The sequence below is a fragment of the Elephantulus edwardii genome, unplaced genomic scaffold (genome assembly GCF_000299155.1).
Source record: "Elephantulus edwardii isolate Elephantulus edwardi_28Jun2011 unplaced genomic scaffold, EleEdw1.0 scaffold00166, whole genome shotgun sequence".
NCBI lineage: Eukaryota > Metazoa > Chordata > Mammalia > Macroscelidea > Macroscelididae > Elephantulus > Elephantulus edwardii.
This window is the reverse complement of record NW_006399916.1, coordinates 7,401,028-7,413,222: the sequence shown is the minus strand read 5'-3', so window position 1 is coordinate 7,413,222 and position 12,195 is coordinate 7,401,028. Positions and strand designations below refer to the sequence as shown.

General features: G+C 41.7%; 1 pseudogene; it reads right to left on the bottom strand.

Moving 5' to 3' along the window:
* Nucleotides 1-3,818: 3,818 nt before the first annotated feature.
* Nucleotides 3,819-4,697, bottom strand: LOC102850498 (annotated as a pseudogene).
* Between the last annotated feature and the right edge of the window lie 7,498 nt (nucleotides 4,698-12,195).

Genomic DNA, 12,195 nt, shown 5'->3' with positions numbered 1-12,195 from the left:
TCATTCTACAATAATGGTTTTATACAGTATTTATCCTTATGGGACTGAGTTATTTCACTCAGTGTAATGCTCCTCAGTTCCTTCCAAGTTAGGTAATAATTTACAAAATCATTGCTCATGTGTGCTGTGTAGTATTCCATTATGTGACTATACCATAATTTCTGAATACATTCTATTATAGTTGAACATTTGGGCTGTTTCCATGTTCTTGGTGAATAACGTTACTATGCACATTGGTGTCCAAGTCTCTGTTTTCATTTTCTTGGGCCCTAAACACATTTTACTAGTTATCTTTCTATTTTCATAATATGATCTTATGCAGTATTTGTCCTTATGGGATTGAGTTAGTTTATGCAGCATAATGCTCTCCAGTTTCTCCTATCATGCAATATTTTTCAAAATTTTTGCTTCTGAGTGCTGCATAGCATTCCATTGTGTGAATGTACCACAATTTCTCAGTCCAGTCAGTTATGGTTGGACATGTGGGCTGTGTCCAAGTTCTTGTGATGGTGAATAACACTGCTATGAACACTGGTGTCCAAATCTTCATTTGTGTTTCAGTTCTAATTTCCTTGGGATATATGCCTATTAGTGGAATAGCTGGGTCATTATTCCAATTACTAATGGCTATCTGCAGCTATTTCTCCTCAGTCTGAATTATTTCCTATCTGGGTTCTTTGTCTAATACTATAAGTATCCATGCTCCTCTGTTTTTAGGGTTTTCAGAGGCCCATTTTTTTGGAAGTAGATGGCCAACACTTCTTCATAGTTTGTCTTAATCTAGGTGCTATCTTGCAATATCTTCACTATGGGTATTTCTTCTGGTACCTGAGATATTGGTGGCACAGATTGTAGCATTAGAGTGCCCCACAAACTACCAATACAGCAGGCTGACAGATAAGTGCTATATTAATAGGAACAAATAATAACACTCAAACCTATACACATGTAAGATATTAAGTAATTGGCAACATGCAAATAATTTCCCAATAAATGAACTGATAGATAGGTGTTGTACCTCTATAAGCAAACTGTAAAGACAACTGGGCATACAAATATCATGGCAAAGAACACCCTTTTTAGAACACAGCTGAGGCCCATGGCGATGCAGTTGGGTTAGATCTTGGGTGGTGAAAATGGTACAGACAGTGGCACAGCGGGATCTTTAGTGCAGGTTCTTAGCATAGACCTGAGTGCTACTAGGCCCAAGGGCTCAAAAACACCAGGCAGGGTCTGGCTTGGACTCCTGGCTACTCACAGATATCTGCTTAGGTGCTCAGGACCTGATGCAGCAGCGTCTCCTATCGATGCCTCAAGAATCCTGGCAGGGCCTAACCTGGGCTCCTGGTTGCCCAAAGACCTCTGTTGCAGTACTTAGAACCCAGCCTGTGGAGACTCAGAGACGGAGGGCAGAGGTCTGCAGACATTGACAGGGGACGCTGTGGCCCCTCATAGGGTCCTATGCACAGGAGAAGAGATCTGTGGATTACTTAATTCATATTCATAATAGTGAGCAAAGTAGATAAAGTTCCTTCCCTTTTCTAGAGGGTAAAAATAGGGTAATAAATACACAAGTATTATAAATTCCAGAGAGAGAGAATAGCAAGTTCAAAGGTACTGAGTCACAAGTGAGCTTAATATATTTAAAGACAGAAATAGTATTAGTGTGGCCAAAGTACCGTGGAAGTGAATAAGTGAATGTGAAGAGATGGGGAGTGCAGGTTACTTGGCTTCATCTGCTATATTTTTTTCTAATCCTATCTGCAAATCCTTTGACACTCCTCCCACTGAGAAATGGAATCTATGTTTCTTAGCCTTAGATCTGAACAATTTGTAACTATTGAAACAAAGTAATGACATGGCTGACTGGCACAGATGTTTAAATGCTTGACTTTTGGCCGAAAAGCTAGCAGTTCAAACCCATTCAGGGGCTACTTGCTATCACTGTGTTTCAGAAAGGTCACAGTCTTGGGGCAATTCTGTTCCGCATGCATTGAATTGTGAAGTCAGAAGTGACTTGATGGTGGCAAATAACAGCTGGATAATACAGTGAGAGTAAGACTGAATAACTTCCTAGGTTGAGTTACCAGAAGACAAGAAGCTTTACCTGTTTCTCTGGGATTGTTTACTTTCAGACAGAGTTTCCATTAATGATGACCAGCACTTGTGTGTGTTCTATGCAGTTCAAACAAGTCACTCAGCCTTGTACGCATATTCAAGGGGAGAGGAGAGCCCAAGGGCAAGCCTGGGATCAACAACACTTGGGTTCTGCAAGGGGTGTTTTGGAGAACCATTTTTGTTTCCCCTGCCATTGTTTCATCAGGAGGGATCATTGTGAGATGATTCTTCATCTCCACTTTGGTTCAAATGAGTATTGGTGGTCAGAGAAAATGCTTTCCAATTTCCCAGGAATCAAATAAGCAAACAAATCTGCAGGTCTGTTTTCTTCTTTTTAATAAAGTGTGTAATAATAAAAATTTGCATCTATGAGTATTTGAGCAAAGTCCCGTATGAACCCCAAGCTGATGGAATCTTAGTTCCATCACCAACACCCTGTCACCTCTTAATGTGGAGGTTTTAAAATTTCAGTTCCAAGTGTTTAGAGGATAGAAGAAAAGACAACTCTCTTACAAGGTGACAGAGTGAGAGAAGAATTCCCTTGTCCTGGTGGGATGGAGGCACGTTTTCATTTAGCTAAGTAAGTGAGCTCTCTGGAGAATCGCTTTTCTAAGGCAATGGAGTTGAGGATTCCTGATAAGAAGGAACTTAAATCATGCTGGTGACTCGACCTCTCTTTTCTAGGATATCTCCCAAGGGCTATTTCAGCCAGCTTCAGAGATGTGCAATGTGGAAGAGAAATGGGCTTGTTAAATAGTATTACTCACCTACATTGCAAGGTCACTTGGGGGCGGGGGGCATCTGCCGAGTACCAGAGTGTGGAGCTTCTTCCAAGTAAACAGGCCAGGGAGATGGAAATTCTGTGCCAGGAAGACCTCCTGATAAAGAATTTTCTCCAGAGATACCTTGGGCTGTGAGAGGTTCCTTTCAAAATTAGTGAATAGGAGTTTTTCCTAGGACTTATTGGCTTCTGACTGTGACTATTTTTAGATTAAGTGTCTGGACAAAGAAAATGTGACCCTTCAGAATCCCTACTCTAGTTACCTTTGGATGATCATCCCTGAATAAATATTAATGGAGTGAATGGTTGTTTATGGGTTCTGGCATTTGGAATTTTTTTTTTAAACCCAGGGCCTTTTATTAGTAACTATCTACATACAGATGTCAGGAAGGAAAAGGTTTGTTCATCTGCCCATTTCCTCATTTAGTAAACTGGTCCACACCTGTGGGGACAAAATATAAAAGGATCAAAGCACCACGGCTGGAAACTTAAAGTTTTGGTTTCCTACTAATAATGGGCAACAAGAGCACAGGACACTATTCTCTTGCCACACCATTCTTTTGGGCACTGTTCAATCCACCTCTTGATTCCAGCCTTTGCTTTCCCTAAATGCCAACATTCCAATAGGTGTGCCCAGGGTAATGCACATTCCACTTTTCTGGGTCCTTTAATTTGCTCTATGTATGCTAAACTAAACATGATTAATTGCAAAAAAAATAATCTTTTCAAGAAACCTTCGTAACAAAATACCAGATTCCCCATTAATAAAAAGGGATCAGGTTTAACAGGCTAAATACACACAGATGGCACTGGACATCTCTGACCTTGGGCCCCTATGCTGAACAAGAGTCACTGGCAAAAGTCCAAGGGGTCAGGGCTGTATTAGTAGAGTCACACGGGACACTGAAGAACAGATCACTCAGTCGTCCTCTGAACTCTCGGCAGACCTCTCATCTGTAGCCACTTTCCAATTTGTGCGTTTGTCCTTTCCTGGATTTCACTGTTAGTTACAGGGATAGGAACTTTCTTCTCTTTCTTTTTCCTTTTGGTTTTCTTAGTGTCTCTTTCTTGACTGTCCTCAGAACTGCTGGATGCTGAGTCATCTGACTTTGAAGTGTCACTTTCTGACTCTCGAAACAAAGCAGGCTTTTTGAGAGACTTTTTCCTGGACTTTTTTTCTTGGGCTTCTGTGGCTGCTTCCTTTTCCTGGTACTGGAAGCCTCCGCTTCTTCTGAGATCTCACTTGAGGAACCTGCTGTTTCATCTGCAGCTTCCTATTTGCTTTTCTTCTTTTTGTGTGACTTTTTTTTTCTGCTTTATTTTTGTGAGACTTCTTAGACTTCTTGTGTTTGTGGGATTCATGGTGGTTGATTTTTCCTGGGGAGATGCTTTTTTCCCCATTGACAACATCTTGTTGATCACTACTGTCTGTCTCAAATTCTTCAGGATATAATTCTTTATAACCACTGTGACCCCATCTGTCTGGCATGTTTGCTTCATAATCATATAATTTCTTGTACCACGATTTAGCTTTAAGAAAATCATCTTCCAGTGTGCCAGAAATGTTATGCCTTGGCCTCCAGTAGTCCCTCTGACTTTCTTCATCAAAACCATCACTACACATCCGACTTGAATTACCAGGCAACATTTTCCTTTTGGTTCCCCGGTAAGCATCTTCCATCTGTTTTTCTAGTTCTCTTATTTTCCACATATCTGATTCTTCCTGAATCTTATTGTGGGCATCTGTGTGTCGAATGACGTTCCTCAGGAGGACTTCACCCAGTGGAATCCGGGACATTCTTCAACCCCTCGATCTGTGTGCCGCAGCCTCACGTGGCAGGAGTGGGGGGAGGACGCATTTGGAATTTTTAAGGATTCTATAGCTAAGAGTCTCATCTTCTCTTTCCAAGGACTGTTGCCAGGATAAAGGAACAGCTTCTGACCAAAAGGGATTCTTTTTGTTCTGAGAGGCATGAGCTAAGGATAGACAGACAATCCTTCAAAGTCACAGGAGATAGACACATGGCTCCCTCCTGCATGAGACACATGCAGTCCCTGTGGCACTATCTGCCTTGCAATCCACACTGCCTGAGGGTCATCACCTGATCCCCACGTACGCACAGACTGAGGATCCACCTCTTGATTCCACCTGACCCCTGTGTGCACACTGCCCGAGGGTCCATGACCTGCCCCTGTGTGCACATTGACTAAGGGCCCATCACATGGCCTCAGTGTACCTGAGGTTGAGTGTTCATCACTTGACTCCTGAGGGTCCTTCCCTCTGGCACTGAGGTCCAGACAGCTCTTGATCAGTCAGAAAGCTGGCTGGCACATATTCGGTGGGAGTGTAAAATCATGCAACCACTATGGAAGGCAGTATAGCACTTTCTCAAAAAGTTGCAAATAGAAATACTATTTGACCCAGCAATTCCACTACTGGGAATAAACCCTAAAGAGACCATACCTGACATCCAAGTAGATATATGAACACCCATGTTTATCGTGGCTTTATTCACAACAGCAAAGATTTAGAAACAACCCAAGTGCTCATCAACAAACGAATGGATAGAGAAGCTCTGGTATATTCACAATGGAATACTATGCTGCATTGAAAAACAAGGAACCCATGAAATATTATTCAAAATGGATGACCCTGGAGGACATTATGCTGAGTGAAATATCTCAGTCACAAAAGGACAAATACTACATAGTGCCACTGTTGTAAAATGGGACTGACATCAGGGTTGGGGGAAGACTGAGAAAGATGGGATAAATAATGTATACTGCATTGAAACAGATGAGGGAGAGAACTGTTTAAAAGGGATATATGATTAGATATTATTGTCATAACAAGAGTTCAGAATAAAGGCTGCATAGTGGAGTGGACTTGGGGAGGGACTGTATAACAATGAAAGAATTTTTCTTTTATTTTTTTTAAAGAGAAGAGAAAACTGGGAGGAGGGGTAGGCAGGGACAAAGTTGAAACAATGAATGAATGGAAATCCAAAGTCTCTGTAAATTTTCATTAAAATTAATAATTTAAAAAACCAAAAAAACACTTTAAAAAGAAAGCTGGCTGACACCTGCTTGTGCCCCTTTGGGGCAGCCATTAGAGCTGAAGCCTGAGCTTTGGCATCCTCACAACTTATCCACTATGTTCCTTGCAGGTCTGGAGCAGAAAGGTTCCAGGATGTGGCTCAGTACACAAGGCAGCCAGTTCTGTTTATTTAAAGAAGAGGACATTTTGCCAAGCACATCCAGGTTCCTTCCCCCGTGGGCTTGGCTGTACTTGCTCCTCTGTACACGTGTCCGGCATCTGGTCTGCGGGAGTGTTTGTCCCTGATGACGAAGGAGACACTTCCTGCTCTCTACATTAATTACATCTGCTCTGCACCCCTTGCTCCATGCTGTTCCTACATGCAGACGTGTTAACAGTACACCTAGTTCCATGAGCAGTCCAGGGAATGAGCCTCATTGCCTTCCTTCTCCAGATGGGGCCCAGCAGTTACATAACTTGAGTGATGTCACCCATAAAATGAGCGGTGGCATTGGGATCTGAACCTAGGTACACCAGGGCACTTGTCACAGTGGAACCTACCTTTCAGAGTCATACTCTTCCTGACTTAATCATTTTAGTGAAGAGAGAAAGGCTATGTTTGCACATCATTTAGTGAAGTGCTGCAAACAAAGAGCCACAAACACTTTTAAAGATGCTTACAAGTGAGCTGTTTTGTTTTCTTGGTCAAGCTGCTTGTATGCCATATAATTTTGAAATCTGACTGTTTTCTACTCTGTCACTGTTAGTTGCTGTCAAATCCAGTCCAGCTTGCGGGGACCCCAGGCAAAACCTGAATGAAATCCTGCAGTATTTCCAACACTCCTGGTGTCCTGGATGGAATCTGCCACATCAGCTGCTGTGTATAGGGAGCACCTTCCAGCTGAGGGGAGCACCGGGTTCTCCACCCCTCTGTAGGGAGTTGTGAGACTAATTCAAAGATGGCACCTCCCCGGGAGTTCGAATTCACCAGTGGCTTTTTGGAAGATAGATGAGTAATCTTCTTCATGCAATTTATAGCCTCTGGAGCCCACTGGAAGGCCAGCTCTTAGTTCCAGCTTCATGGTGATTAGAGGGAGATGCTAGACATACTCTTTTGTGACCCATAGGCTTCTCAGTTTTGCAAGTAGACAATCTAGTCTTTGTTCCTAATCTGTTTTAGTCTGAGAGTTTTGTTGAAACAGGTCCATCATGGATGGTCCCTGTTGGTATTGGAAATACTGATTACTTAGCTTCCAGCATCACAGCAACATGCTTGGCACCATGATATGGCTCAATGACAAGCTGATCATTGCGTGGTGACTCTAAATCCCAAATACGTGCACAGGACCTCTGAGGAAGCACATCCCCCGCAGCTAGTTTTCTATGACTTTTGAATTAAGAACCTTGTGACAGTGAGGGAAAGAACTGTAGATTATGGAGAAATCGCTCTCTGTCAGTTTTCCAGGTGTCCATGCCATGTGGTACTTCCTGGAATGAGCAGCCTCTTTGAATCAAGAGTCTGCTTTCCCGCTTCCCAAGTAATCAAATAACACTAGTGATTCAGGCCTTTGAACTTTCTATGACCTGGAGCTCTGATGGCCTAATGTGCAGGGAGTTGTGTTGTTAAGCCAAAGGTTAAAGTTGTGCTGTTAGGCCTCTCTGATGTTTGAATCCACTATAGCTCTAAGGGAGAAAGATAGACGATCTCCACACATGCGATTTACAGCCTTGGAAAACCAATGGAAGCAGCTCCGAGTCAATTCCAACCTGAAGACAATGAGGGTTTTTATAGCTGCTTTGTCAGAGTGTTCTTATAAGACTAGCTCTCTCCTCTTTGACTTCAACATTTCTTCCTCTTGTTTTGACTTTTTTATGCTCTAGTGCAATTCTCAGAGTCTCTTCTGACAACCATTTTAATCTTTCTCTTTTTTTTAACTGACTATGAAAAAACATTTGTGTGGAAAACAATGGGAATCTCAGAACAATTAATTGTGTTCATGCAAAACCTATACCAAGACCAAGAAGCTGTTGTTTGAACAGAACACTCTGCTTTAAAATCAGATAAGCTATGCCCTTTCTCCATACTTATTCAATCTGTATACTGAGAAAATACTTCAAGAATCTGGACTATATGAAGAATATGACCTAATGGATTGGAGGATGACCCAACAATCTGCACTGTGCAGATGGCATAACCTTATTAAAAACAAAACTTGGAACACTTGCTGTTGAAGATGAAAGACTACTAGATTCAATATGGATTACATTTCAACATCCAGAAAAAATCTTCACCACTGAGCCAATATCATGATAGGTGGAGGGGAAAAAAAGGAAATTGCCAGTGATTTAATCTTGCTTCAATCCATAATCAACAGCCTTGGCAGGCCAGAAGACAAAAGATATATTTCATTGGGTAAGTCTGCTGTCAAAGACCTCACCAAAGTACTAGGGAGCAATAATGATAGACTTAAGTGCACTGGATTTAGGCCATGGCCTTTTCAATCACTTGCTATGCATCTGAATCGATGTCTTTGAGCTGTGGTGCTGGGGAATAGTGGTGAATATCCCATGGACTTCCAAAAGAACAAATTTGTCTTAGAGAAAGTACAACCTGGGTGCTTATGAGAAGCACGGTTGGTAAAAGGTCATCTCACACACTCTGGGTACCTTGTCAGGAGGGCCAAGTCCTTGGGAAAAGACATCATACTAGGAAAAGTGGAGGTCTGGCCAAAGAGAGGAAGACCATCAACAAAATCGATTGCTACAGAGATTTAGCAATGCACTCAAGCATATCAAAGAGCAAAGTTCAGATCTGTTGATCATAGGGTCACTATGATTCATAGTTAATTCAATGGCACCTAGCAGCAACAACAATCATTAATGTCGTCAAGCCTGGCCTGCTTACAGGACTGTTGCAAATGGGAGAATGACTCTGTGGCCACCTGCAGAGATGTCATTCCAGAAAACAACTTGCATATAATTAAGAGTGTGGATTGTCTATGCATGAGCTCTTTCATCCAGCACAGAAAAAGCCGCTCCCTGCCCTTGGCCATGACCGACAGGTCTTTTTAAACACCCAGAACTGCCAAGATTGCACTTTTAGAAGTGGCACTCTATATTTAGCAGGTCAAATTGCCTATGGCTTCATTCTTCTGTTCTCCTTGCCTCGCTGAACAAAAGCTCACCTTCACAGGCAAAGTCACTGAGATGAGGCAGGCATTGATTTCTGATGTCTGCGGAGCACCTGAGAGAGGTCGAGTGTGATGGTGCCCTCTTCAGGTTAACCCGGCAAAAGCAGAGGGAGACTTTGAGCCTAGACATCACTGGTAGATTCCAGTGCAACATCAGAACTCCAACAAAATGCAGTTAGAGGGGAATAAACGAAAATTTAGGAGAAAAAAAGAATGAAAAGACAACAGGGGAGGGAGAAGTGAGAAATGAAAATATAACAGAGAAGATGAATAAAAAGTGAAGAAAAGGTAGGTATTTTGGAGCAAGTGCTTCAGGGTATGCATTCCAAGTCTCTGATTTTGATTCTCCTTTATGGTCTGATTTCCTCTGAAATCCTCCAGTGATTTCTAGGGAGAAAGATGGGCAGTGTTCTCCCACTGTGACGTACAGCCTTGAATCCTCAGGGAGGGTTTCCATAGACCAGAACCCACTCCACCTGATGGCAGTGTGTGAGTCTGCAGGTGCAAACTGGATTTTGTACAGCGTTCCAGGCATCAGGTATTAACCACGATTATGAAATAAGAACTATCTGTTCTAAACCCTGGGAGCTCTGGTGGCGTAGTCTGTAGGGAATTGCACTGTAAAAATCCTGAGAGAGGCTTCCTATTAAAGGGCTTTATGAATAAATGAAGAAGTTGTCAAAAAGTGCAGTGTCATAGAAGATGCTAGTCCAACTTGTTTGTTTCTAACTTTTGCATTCCAGTCACCCATTATTATTAATGCATCTTGATTGCATGCTCGATCAAATTCAGACTGCAGAAGTTGGTAGAAATCCTCAGTTTCTTCAGATTTGGCCGTGGTGGTGGATGTACACATTTTAATAATTGTTGTATTAATAGATCTTCCTTATATGCATATGGATACTATCCTATCACTGACAGCATTGTACTGTAGGGTAGATCTTGAAGTATTATTTTTGATGATGAATTGAAGATAATTTCTCTTTCATTTACTTTTCCTGAATACAGTAAATCATATCATTGTCTGATTTTAAGTGGTCATCATGCCTTCATGTGTAGGATTTTATGCGTTGTTTCATGTTTGATAACTTTGAACTTTCCTAGATTCATACTTTGTACATTCCACAATTCAATTATTAATTGATATTTGCAGTTGTTTCTCCTAATCTTGAGTCTTAGCAATAAGGGTCCTTTCTTGGATGAAAACTTTATTCCATCCATATCAGTTAGGTAGACTCTACGTTGGAGGCAGCTCTTCCTTGCCTTTTCTTGCCTTGCCTTTTGAGTGCCTTCCAACTTGAGGAACTCATCTACCAGCAACATCCCAGCCACGTCCTTCTGTTATCTGTAGGGTTTTCAAGGGCTATTATTTCAGAAGAGGATGGCTAGTTCTGCTTCTTAAAAGCTTCATTGAATCCTGCCCACCATGGGTGAATCAAAATACCAGCAGTAGCATAGCTTCCAGTATCACAGCAATACTCAAGTTAACATGGTACAATCAAGCGACTGGCTAGAGGTAGAGATGACACAACTTTGCTTGTGAAGAAAGTGAAGAATACTTAGTTACTGAGGAAGATCAGAGACTACCACCTTCAAAATGGGTTATAGCTCAACATCACAAAACTAAAAATCTTCACCGCTGGACCCATAAACATCATGATAGATGGTGAAAAGATGGAAGTTGTTGATGATTTTATTTTACTTGGATCTGTAATCAACAAGCATGGTAGCAATACTCAAAAATATAAAAAAATGACGTGCTGTATTGGGCAAATCTGCTGTGAGGGGACTCTTTAAAGTGCTAAAGAGCAAGGATATAATTCTAAAAACTGACGTGAACCTGATGCAAGCCATGTTATTTTCAATTGCCTCGTATTAAAGGCAAAGGTAGACATTAATTAAGAAATACTGAAGACCTGATGCCTTGAAATGGTGGTGCAGGCAAAGAGTATTCAGCATACCGTGAGCTGCCAAAAGTATGAACAAACACATTTGTGTCGGAAGAATTGCAGCCAGGGTGCTCCTTAAAGGCAAGCTTGATGATGGCAAAATATTTTCAACATTTATCCAGCATTATAAATGGTATTTGAAGGATAGTTGTTTATTGTGTTATTATGTGCTATCAAGTAACTTGAGACTCATAACGACACTATGTACAACAGCCCTGAAACGTGCTCTGTCCTGCATCAACTTTACTGTCTCTGACACATCTACCGTCATTACCCTAGTCACTGTATCAATCCATTCATCAAAGGTCTCCTCCACCTTCTCCATCCCTCCACACTTTCAAGCATGATGTCCCTTTCCAAGGACTGGTCCCTCCTTGAAACATGCCCAGAGAAGCCTCAGAATCCTTGCCTCCAAGGTGAAGCCTGGTTTTACCCTCTCTAGGACGAACCTGTTTGTTCTCCTACCAGTCCATGGTATATTCAAAACTCTTCTCCAGCAACACAGCTCAAAGGCATCAACTCTCTTTCTGTCATCCCTAGTCACTGTCCAGCTCTCTGATGCATAACAGGCAATTGAGAAGACTATGGCCTGGATCAGGTACACCCTAGTCTCCAAACTGGCATCATTGCTCAATGGTAGTAATACAATTTATTCTATTGTTGCTAGAACTTGCTATTTAATTCCATGCAAAATACATAGAATATAAAGCTCTTAGAACACTATTTGGCCCTGCTGTTTAATAAATGTTAGAATATGCTTACTGGGGCTTTTCTCTTTTCCATAATAAACAGAATATATTGTATTTCTAGCTTCCCATTAACTGATGGCAATCTGGGGGCCTAAGAAGTTGTGCTGCCAACAGAAAGGCACGCAGTTCAAATCCACCATTTCCTCCATTGGATGAAAGATAGGCAATCAACTTCTATATGTTCTACAGCCTCTGAAAACCCACTGGAAGATCAGCCATGAGTTAGTTCTGTGTGACTGAGTAAGTTCTTAAACTGAGTTCTAGAATGTTGTTATAATTTATTAGTTGTTGTTGTTGTTGTTATGTGCCGTTGAGTCGTTTTTGACTCATAGCGACCCTATGCACAACAGCCCTAAACACTGCTCTATCC